The 11,881-nt window shown below is 33.1% G+C and overlaps 1 pseudogene; it reads left to right on the plus strand.

Moving 5' to 3' along the window:
- LOC111150977 overlaps window positions 1–11,308 on the plus strand; it is a 47,600-nt pseudogene extending 36,292 nt beyond the window's left edge.
- The last annotated feature ends 573 nt before the right edge of the window (window positions 11,309–11,881 follow it).

Raw genomic sequence — 11,881 nt, forward strand, 5'->3', positions numbered from 1 at the left:
TATCGTGATGTGTTTAAAAGGATGGGCTGGAGAGTCTGACCTACATGGTTGGTTACCTAAGATCCCCAGGCTATAGTTTTCTCACTTACAAAATGTGTATAATAGTACCTGCTTGACATAACATCTTACAAACACTGAGAATATGTTCAATATTAATTCATAATATTAAAATAACATTTTACAATGCCTCTTATAGGCATTGATATCATCACACCTCAAAAATCAACATTATTATTAATAATATATACACAAATAGTAATATTACAATGTTAGTATTCCATTGCAGTTGTATTTAACCCTACAAAATAACTGTGTTTTATAAGAGGTTAAAAACTAATTCAAGTTAGTGAAAGGAATTCAAACAAATATCTTTATGGGATTTTAAATGAAATAATGTCTGTGTAAAACAAGTTGGCCTGTGTAATCAAAAGACACTAAATATATATTAGAGTATAGATCAATAAACCCTAAATAGATCAATGACAAAAGAGTTGACTCTATGATGAATTCATTATGTGATCTGTGCTTTGTAAAAAAAGATGGAAGTTAACACTTCATACAAAATCTTATCAACTTTACATATTTTATTTTATTCATTTATTTATTTATTATTTTTTAAAGATTTTGTTTATTTATTTGACAGAGAGAGATCACAAGTAGGCAGAGAGGCAGGCAGAGAGAGAGAGAGGAGGAAGCAGGCTCCCTGCTGAGCAGAGAGCCCAGTGCGGGGCTTGATCCCAGGACCCTGAGATCATGACCTGAGCTGAAGGTAGAGGTTTTAACCCACTGAGCCACCCAGGCACCCCTATTCATTTATTTTTTAAAGATTTTATTTATGTATTTATTTGACACAGAGAGAGAGTGAAAGAGGGAACACAAGCGGGGGGAAGTGGGAGAAGAAAAGCAGGCTTCCCACTGAGCAAGGAGCTCAGTGAGAGACTGGATCCCAGGACCTTGAGATCATGACCTGAGTTGAAGGCAGAGGCTCAAGGACTGAGCCACCCAGCTTCATCAAGTTTACATATTTTAAAAACATTATATTGAAAGATCTGCCTATTATGGAAATCTTTAATATGCAGTAAACTAATAGTACATTCCACAAAACAATTAAAAACGGAAAGAATAAGGCTCATAAAAAGTTATTATTCAGGTACTCCTAAATGATAATCCAAAATTACTAGAAATCCTTTCTCTCCGTAAATCAGATACTGGACAGTAGTTTGCAAAATTGTTTCTGTGAATTTTAATTACCATCATGTATTTTACTGTGTTCCTATAGTTTATGAAGTCAGTATAAAATACAGACTGAAAAAAAAAAATAAATAAAATAAAATAAAATACAGACTGAATTATAACCGTCTGTTTTCTCTGGCAATATTAAATATTCCACATATGAATAGATAAAACTGTGGACATAAATTACACAGTTCTTAAGCTTGTTCATATGCAAATAAATGTAAATTTATGGAGAAAAATCCCTAAAGTTACAAAAATTAAAATCTTTCATTTGAAAACATTGTGACAAGGTTTTAGCATTCAATGCAGTTTGAATCAAGAACAATAAAATATTATGGCCTGCTCACGTTTGAAAAACAAGTTATGTTGAAGCAATCTTCAGTCAATTAGGTCTCATTCAGCTTTGAAACCATTATACAAAAAGACAACTTGTAACTAAGGCATATTAAAGAAATTTGCAATTTATCAAAGGGTAATTAAATTTTATATCAGTCCAGCCTCATTTATCATTATCTTTGGAATATCACCATTTTCTTAAATGTAGACAATTGAAGGTAATTTTTTAAATTAGTACTTTGCGCAATGAAATTGATCTAACTTTGGCCTTTATTGCTTTAAAGAATGAACTGCAATGAAGGAAATCCATTAAATTACCCAATCTTTTCCAACTTTAGTTTATAAAATCGACTATACTAGAAAAGATCTTCTTTTTTCAATTAAAAAAAAAATTATCTGTATGATTCTAGTTTATATAAAATCATTATTATCTGTGTCTTTATTCAAAATATACTTAAGGAATTATTCTCTTAGTCTCAAACATTGTATTTTAGGAAGTTATATTAGTAGTGTTTTTGAAGCTTCAAATAGATGAATAAAAATTGAATTATCTGAGTTACTTTACTGTCAATCACATAAACTGATGAAGGTGTAATAAAAGTTGTTTATATTAATGAATTTTAGCATTTTTTGTAAGCATATTTGATTATCTCTTTGATTACATGTTACATTAAAATTAAAAACATTGGATACAAATTTGCATATTCAAAAATTACATTCAAAAGATAATATTTTATACAGTCTATACTTTATGAAATTCATATTAGTAGGAGCTTAAATTAAAATATGAATATTTCATATTTTTACTTCTTAGTTATTTCATAGTTTCAATATTTTAAATTGACTTTATTATATATTCTAAAAGAAGTTGATTTATATAAATGAATAATTGTTCTCTCAAAAATATCATTCTATTTTTAAGTTTATTTTTTTGGTTTCTTAATTCAGATATTTTATTTTGATAATGAGGCAAAGCAAATCATTTTGTCTAAATTTGTCAAGGGCCAAAATACATACTTGCTGCTTACAATCTCACTGGGTGGTGATTAACTGATACCAAGAAAATAACTGCATTTATAAATTGTGAAATCTTTTTCAATGATTAACAACTTTAGAATCAAATTTTTATATTCTAAAAATGGATTTAATGAAATAAAAGACAATGAAAGTAGTAGAAAGTAATCCATAAGTTCTTTGCTTTTTATAAAACTGTAGTGGAATCATAGTCCACAAGGTTCAGAAGTGCTTTATGAAGAACTTTCAGTGTTGAAAAGTTAATACATTTTTTAAGAATTTTAACTAGTAACTTTATTTTGAGCTGTTTTACGATTACAAAAATATTGAGGAGCAAGTACAGAGATTTCATATACCCTATAATTTCTCCCCAAACTTCCCCTATTATTAATATTCTTACATTGATGTGGTAAATTTGTTACCGTTTATGAACCAATATTGCTATGTTTTTACTAGCTAAATTTATTAGTTGAAATTAATGTTTGCTTTTTGTGTTGTACATTCTACGGATTTTGACATGTGTAATGACATATATCCACCATTATAGTATACGGAATTTCACTCTTCTAAAAATCCTCTGTGTACCACCTATTCCTTCTTTCTTACATATACATTTATAAAAAAATCAAAACAATAATTAACCAACTTTTTTTTTGTTAAGAAATAGAAGGACTCCAGGGACATTATCTATTTCAGTCAATATGATAGACCAGGCAATCATAACAATTGTTCAATGGAAAATAACCTTGATTTCTGGAAAATAAAACTTAAAGGAACTAAAGAGTTGTCAAGAAAGGATAGAAATTTAATGGAAAGAAAAACTCTTTCCTGAATTTCAGAAAATTCAGTACAGCATGAACAAAAGGATTTAGCAATGAGGACATTTGCCAACAGAAGTGAAACACATTTTAATTTTCATAGGTTTTAGGGACAGCATGGATGGCATACAAGGAAGAATTCCATTAAAGTTGTATAATATAAGAGGGAGTACTTACTAAAATGGGATTTAAATTTCTAAATATTCAGTGTAAAGGTGAAGTAGGAATAAGCTTGTGTTCCAGGTCTCTGGGAAAATTGCCTAATTTGTCACCTAGGGGAGTAGAAAACAAATAACCCTGAAAATTAACAACCAAAGGCTAGACTTCACATGAATGTACTGAATGAATTCACACTACTCCAAGCAAAGGATTTAGTTAAAAATAGTCCACTTAAATTTTCATATCTATATTTTTTCCTGAAAAAACATAAGGTTTTTGAATCAGAGATAGATTATTCATACCACCTCTTAAATTGGATGGGCACATGTTAATCACTCATTGCTTAATGTGATGGCAGTCAAATGTAACCTGAACATAACAGAGGGCTCCTTACCTGAGAAGGGTGATGTATTATGAATCTAGGAGATTTTTCTTTTCTTTTTTCTTTCCTTTTCTCTTTTCTTTTCTTTTCTTTTATTTTTAAGATTTTATTTATTTATTTGAGAAAGGGAGAATTAGAGAAAGAGAGCACAAGGGAAGGAGGAGTTTCAGAGGGAGAAGCAGGTGAGCCAAGACCCAATGAGGGACTTGGTCCTGGGACTCCAGGATCATGACCTGAGCCAAAAGCAGCCATTGAAGCAACCAAGCCACCCAGGCATCCCTGTGAAACCTAGGTGCTCATATAGTTCCTCATCCTTCCCTCCCTAGGACAGAAGAGTTGTTACCTTTCTAATGTAAACCAATCCTTCCGGGGGAGTGGGGGTTGGGGAATGAAAACTCCCAAAGTCAATTAAGTTGCCCTTTGGAATGTAAAGAAATGGTTCCAGAAAAGATGTTTCTAAATCTCTCCTAAAGTCACCATTTTACTTCTAAGGGTTGTTTGCCATTGTAATATATTTTAAACCAAGTTACCAGTAATTTTTGCTCAGATACTCATGACTATGAAGAAACACAGAAATATTTATGGAACATTGTTTCCCAATAATAATTGCCTAAGATGCTTTATAGACATGAAAGAAAATTCTTTCAGAATGAACCTATCTTCATCTCAGGACTCAAATAGTTCCTATCTAATAATTTCCTCCAAAACTTGAGGTTATATTCATAAATAACAAATTACACAAGGAGACACTGCATGTGAATCAGAGGTAGTAAACACAGTAGGTACCAGAATCAAAACAAAGCTTCTCAAATGGAATTTAAAACTACAAACTATAAAAATAATAATATTTAACTTACTTAAATGCATAAAGATGGAATAAACTTTCAAGAGAAACATATTGGTAGAAATTAAGGAGGGACATAAAAATTAACATAATGTACATTTTTGACAAGGCCATTTATATCAATGGTTTAACCCAAATGAAAGTTTAACCCAATAAAAAATGAAACATTTCTTGTTCATGCAATATTTCAGAGTAGGATTTGCTAGTTGGTGGTAATTTAAAAACTCAGGATGTTTTGCTTCACGCAGGCATTCAGGAACCTTGGTTTACACAGACTTTTCCATCTTAACAATTCGGCAGTCAATGTCATCCTGAGACTTGATGTCTAGCTGTCATACAGGAAAGGCAAGGGATGTATTAAGTTAGTAGGTTTATGGGCCAGGATGGATGTGATACCCACCAACTCCTGCTTACATTTAACTGCAGGAACTCTGCCACATGACAATGTCTAACCTCAAGAATGGCTGTTAATGTAATTTAACTTTATGCCCTGAAGGAAGAGGACATCAATTTGTGACCATTTAGTAGTTTGACACCCTTAATAGCGATAATAATGTTCTACTCCTGCAGAAGATATATAACTCACAATTTTTATGCTCTTAACACAATAATCTCAAAATATATATGATGCAAAAATAGACAAAAACAGAATCAAGAATTTACAGGTCTCTAATTACAGTGGGAACACAACACTGTAAAAAAAAAATCACTATTCATAGAGCACACTTTAACAACTTGCCAGAAAATCTTAACCTAATGATTATAGGTGGAAGACTATAATAAAAAACTGTGGAATATACTTTATTTAAAAGTTTAAATATAACATTCATAAACACTGGACACATTTTCAAATATAGCTAAATACAGTTTTTAATCATTTAAAGTTGACTGTGGAGACAAAAAGCCTTCAAAAACAAAACTCTAAAGCCTTTTCACAAATTTGCTGACAAACTCAAATCACATACACATCCATACACAGGTACACTCACATGTGCACACACACCAGAATATGTGTGCATGTGTTTTCTATTGTTGCTGCCGTAAATTACAACAATCTTACAGATTAAACCAACAGAAATTTGTTCTCCTAATGGCCTGGAGCCCACAAATTTAAAGGGAGTCCTACAGAGTTAAAATCAAAGTCAACAGGGCTAGTTTCTTCTTGAGGCTCCAGGGGAGAACACATTCCTTGTCTTTCCAGCTCCTACTTGCTGCTAGCAGTCCTTGGCTTGTGACCACATTATCCCAGTCTGCTCCATCATAACTTCTCTTCTGCGGGGAAATATCCTCCAGCCTCCCTTTAATGAGGAAAACTTTCATTACATTTAGGACTCACCTAGGTAATCCAGGATAATCTTTTCTTCAGGATCCTTAATTTTAATTTTATCATATCTGTTAAATCCCCTTTGTCACAAGATATAACATTCACAATTTGCAGGAATTAGGGCCTGACTATCCTTAAAGACCTAACAATTACAAAGTTGAGAAAACAGAACACCTCCCAAACTTATTTTATAGAACTAATATAAGCTGGATACAGAGTCTATCCAGGTAAGTATAAGAAAACAATATTTATATTTAGAATGGAAAATTCCTTAAACAAACTGGTAGCAAACCAAATCTAACCACGTATTTTAAAAAGGGTAAGGTTATAAGACAATTTTTTAAAAGATGCAAATTTACAAATGAATTAATAAAAACTTCACATTAACAAGTTAAAGAAAAAATGATCACAAATTTAATAGAAGCAATATAAAAAGTTGAATATAGCAGCAATCGTTTGCTATAAACTGCTTAACAAATTGGAAATGAAAAGAAACATCCTTAAATTGATCACATGTACCTTCAAAGTTAAACAGCAAATACTATATTTAGTTGTTAAAATATAAAAACATTTTTATGGTCAAGTACAAATGAGGATCTAATATCACCACTTCTTTTTAACATTGTATTGGGGATCCTACCCAGTTCAAATAAGTAGTATTTAAGGGTAGAAAAATAGAAAACAATATTATTTACAAATTATATAAATATCTAGAAAAATTTTTGGAATTATTAAGTTTTTCAAATATTCTGGATTTCAAGTCAGCATTCAAAACTAATCGCTTTAACTTACATCAGCAACAGGCAAATAAGAAGATGAAATATAAAGAGAAAAATGAAATTCATGAGGCATAGTCCTAAAGAGACATCAAAATAGGAAGTATCTAGAGAAAATGCAATACAATTTCACATACTCTCCAAATTGTTAAAAACATATAAAATAACAAAAAGGTACAGAAAAATCCACATCTCTATACTACTAGAAAAATAATTGCCATTACCCGGTAAAAAGCTGTATATACATGAAGTAGAAATCCCACACCTGGGTATAAAACAACAACAAAACTCCTGTACATATCACTGGAAAACGTATGTAAGAATTCCTAGTAGCTTTTCCAGTACTAGTAACATAAATAAATATAAAAATTAGGGTAGAAGAATATAGTGTAATATATCCGAACTGTGTTTTACATGCCATACACTACGTGTCACTTGTAATACACAAGTGAAGATGAACAAAGAACAGTTAGTGGCTGCAACATTTAAGTTCTCAGAAACGTTTTGTTGAAATAATAAAGAAAATTACAGAATATGCAGAAAATTTAACTCTTGTTAGATGTTAAAGACAGAAAACATTAAAAACTGCACAATATGCAATGTATAATGATACAGCTGTATTTGGTAAACATATTTTAAATAAGCAAGAGAATCCTAAATACAAAATTCTGCATAATGGCTTTATTTGAGAGTGGAAAAGTGTAGTTAAATCAGGGAAGGGATAAGTGAGGAACTCTAAAATTAATGAAATAAGTAATAAAAGTTTTTGGTTACATTTCTGTCATAAATATTCTTTTCTATTTATTAACACTAGACAATATTTTAAAAATCAGTGACTATACCATAGAGAGCAAGAAAGAATTCTCTGGGTTTTATAACTAAGAATCAAGGCAAATTTTCGTGTCAAAATTTATCGAGTTTAGGATCTATGCTATTTAAAGCATTTATAGGTGTTTCTAAAATATATACACATAAAAAAATCACATTGGATGAATGTGATAATAGGAAAAATAACTTTGACAAAAATTTTGAATATAAGTTTCAAATAATTTTTTAGTGAAGCAAGTGGATTATGACAAATTGCTGAATCTTAAACATAGGTTTGAAATTAAATAATGTAAAATTATTTTAGGCATAACTAATTAACACTCAAAATTATGTCTTGTGTTTTTCACGTGGAAAACACATTTTACCATTTATTTTTCCAAAAGGAATAGCCTGGAATTTGCAGCTAAGATCACGAGGGTTTGAAATATATATCATGTTGAAATACTTAGTGTTTTCCAGGTGAATTTTATGTGCACTGTAATGTTATAGAAAGTTTATTGAATATGCAATTTCCAACAGTTAAGCCCTACTTTTTCTTGCTTGGAAAAAACTTAGATTAGGCCAAGAAACAAATATTTTTGGTGAATACAAAAGATAATTCTGATTGGAATAAGTTGTGAAGCCCATTTCGAGAAGTTCTTGTTTTAAGTCAATTCGTGCTTCTCAATAAAAAGAGAGAATACATATTGGAAATTTGCTAAAAGAGTAGATCTTAAATGTTCTAACCACACACACACACACACACACACACACACACACACACTCACACACAGTAACTACGTGAGCTGATGGATATGTGAACTTAGCTTATCCTGATGATCAGTTCACAATACTTCTATATACTAAAACATCACATTGTACACTTAAATTTACATGCTATTTGTCAAATATATGTCAGGAAAGCTGGAAAAGAGGGAGAGAGAGAGAGGGAGAAAATTCATCCAAAAGAGTTAGAAGTTAATGGGAAAGGAGAATATTTACACACCACTTGTTAAGAATGTAAATTAATTTTTTTCAGTGTTTATCTGGTTCCTCATAACAACTATTTATTAAAAATAGGCAAGAAACTTTATTTTAATTTAAGGTTGCCAACCTTAAAATGAAAATTAATTTTGTAACTATAATCTACATCACATAACTCAGATTCATTTCTAGAATTTTCAGTAGAAAAATAACCTAAGAACTATTCAGATCCTATCAGCTGCAGTGCTATGATCTTTATGGTCCTTTATTTATTTTTTTAAAATATTTTTATCTGTTTATTTGAGCGACAGAGAAAGCAAGAGAAAGAGCATGGGGGTGGGGAGGTGTCAGGGAGAGAGAGAGAAGCAGATTCCCCACTAAGCAAGAAGCCCTACTCCAGGCTGGATCCCAGGACCCTAAGCTTAAGGCAGATGCTTAACCAACTGAGCCACCCAAGTGCCCCTCTTTATGGTCTTTTAAATGAAATGTACTTTTCTGAGAAATCTGTAAATTTAAACTCTGGATTTAGCACAGATTATTAATAGAGTTAAAGATGTTAGTGTTCAGAGCACTAAACCTTAAAATAATCTTTTTCATGGAAAAAATAACTTCCATGTAGAAAATTAAAATATTTAGAGAGGGAAAAGCAGGCTCCCTGCTGAGCAGAGTCCAGGATCTCAGGACCCTGGGACCATGACCTGAGCTGAAGGCAGATGCTTAACCTACTCAGCCACCCAAGTGCCCAGAAAATTAAAACATTTTTACTAAGCTCTAAAACTTCTTAAAAAATGCATGTAACTATATTTGCATAGAAAACTCGATTTTTGGGACGCCTGGGTGGCTCAGTTGGTTGGGCAGCTGCCTTCGGCTCAGGTCATAATCCCAGCGTCCTGGGATCGAGTCCCACATCGGGCTCCTTGCTCAGCAGGGAGCCTGCTTCTCCCTCTGCCTCTGCCTGCCATTCTGTCTGCCTGTGCTTGCTCTCTCTCTCTGACAAATAAATAAATAAAATCTTTAAAAAAAAAAAAAGAAAACTCGATTTTTATGTTTAAACTATGTTTTTTTTTTTTTAATATTTTATTTATTTATTTGACAGAGAGAGATCACAAGCAGGCAGAGAGGCAGGCAGAGAGACAGGAGAAGCAGGCTCCCTGTTGAGCAGAGAGCCCGATGCGGGACTCGATCCCAGGACTCCGAGATCATGACCTGAGCCGAAGGCAGCGGCTTAACCCACTGAGCCACCCAGGCGCCCTAAACTATGTTTTGAATTAAAGTTATGTTTCCAGCCTAACACTTTCTTTGTTTTTTGTTTTTTGTTTTTTTTTTTTTTTTCTTTATTAGTTTCTGATTGGGAAAAACAAGAAGTATCTAACTTTGGGTGAAGGAGCCTTAGTGTTCATGCTGAGTTAGGCGAATCGCAACGAAATGAAAATAAGACACTTAAGTTGACATAATGCCAACAATGAATAGTTTTTAAAATGCTAGCCACTAGAGGCATTAATCAAACAAATTAAATAATTACCATTTTTGGTGATCTTCCTAGTTCTCAGACTTTCAATCCTATGTTATCTGGCTCACTCTTATCCTAAGACACCAAGCTGGCTATGATTTCCTCCTTACCTCTACCTACTTTCTCCTTACCTCCACCTGTAGCCTCATCCTTGAGACTCTGCCACCGTGTTCCAGGCACATCTGGTCCAGGGTTCCATCCTGAAAAAGCTGCTAGAAGCCCCTAAGGATCTCAACAATGAGGATTGCTGGGACATAAGCTCCAACAGCATAAACCTGTAGAACATGGACCCCTCCCACTTTACCCTATTGCAGCTCACCCTGAGCAATGAGGGTTTCGTTCTACATGAACCGCGAGTACCACAACTTGGCTGAGAGGAAACACAAGCAGGGGGAGTGGGAGAGGGAGAAGCAGGCTTCCAGCTGAGCAGGGAGCCCCGTGCGGGGTTTGATTCCATGACCCTCGGATCATGACCAGAGCCGAAGGCAGACGCTTAACAACTGAGCCACTCAGGTGCTCCTGTGGGTTGGAATCTCATCATCATGTCCAAAATACAGTGCAGTCAGTGAAGACATCATTATACTAAGGGCCGAAGATAATGCGGACATCATGGCAGTAGTATTTGAAGCAACAAATCAAGAGAAGTTTTCAGGCTATGAAATTAAGGTTGTGGATTTAGATGTCAAACAACCTGGAATTTCAGAACAAGAGTATTGCTGTGTAGTAAAGATGCCTTCCAATGAATTTGCATGTATATGCTGACATCTCAGTCATACTGGAGATGTTGTTTATTTTCCAGTGCAAAAGACAGAGTGAAATTTTACATCAGTGGAGAACTAGGAAATATAAATATTAAGTTGTCATGAACAAGTAATGAACAAGTAAGTGAACAAGTGAAATGAACAAGTAAAAAGGAGAAACCTGTTGCCATCGAGATGAATGAGCCAGTTCCACTAACTTTTGCACTGAGATACCTGAAATTTATAAAAGCTGATCTCCTCTCTCCTGCCAGTAACAGTGTGTCTGCAGATGTACCCCTTGTAGTGCAGAAAATTGTTGATATGAGACATTTAAAGTACTACTTGGCTCCCAAAATGGAGGATGAAGAAGGATCTTAGGCATTCTTAAAAATCCAAGAAAATAAAATTAAGCTTTTTGAGAACTCCTTCTGAGATGCTAACATGTTCTTAAGTCTTTTCTGTCACCAAATTCATACCTCTGAGTACATACTTAGTTTCTATAAATAACCTATATTTCTCCTCCATTCTTTATTACTTGAAGAATAAAGTCCAAAGTCAAGTCTGGTTTTGTTAACCTAGAAATATTTCTGCCTTACCTAGATATACTCATGATTTTCATAGAAAAAGTGTTTTGACTCTAAATACCGTTTTAACAAACTTTTTTCAATTTAAATTAAAGTTAATCGAATCTCAATCATCACAAGACATTGCCTTGATTTAGACCATGACTGTTGCAAGTACCCTAGGGAATTCAGTTTAAGCTACTATATCATATAAATGTGCTTATTTTTTCTATCTAGAGTAGTCTGATATAAATACATGAGATGTAGCAATAAGAAGTATTTCCAGTACAGTAGGTGACAAGATATTTTGGGGGATTCATATGCCAAACTTATTTTGATATTCTAACTTGAGTTCAAAAATGGGCAAGGAAGGGTTACCTAGGGAGCT

This window comes from Enhydra lutris, unplaced genomic scaffold (genome assembly GCF_002288905.1).
Source record: "Enhydra lutris kenyoni isolate GAN:26980312 unplaced genomic scaffold, ASM228890v2 scaffoldscaffold25, whole genome shotgun sequence".
Taxonomy (NCBI): Eukaryota; Metazoa; Chordata; class Mammalia; order Carnivora; family Mustelidae; genus Enhydra; species Enhydra lutris.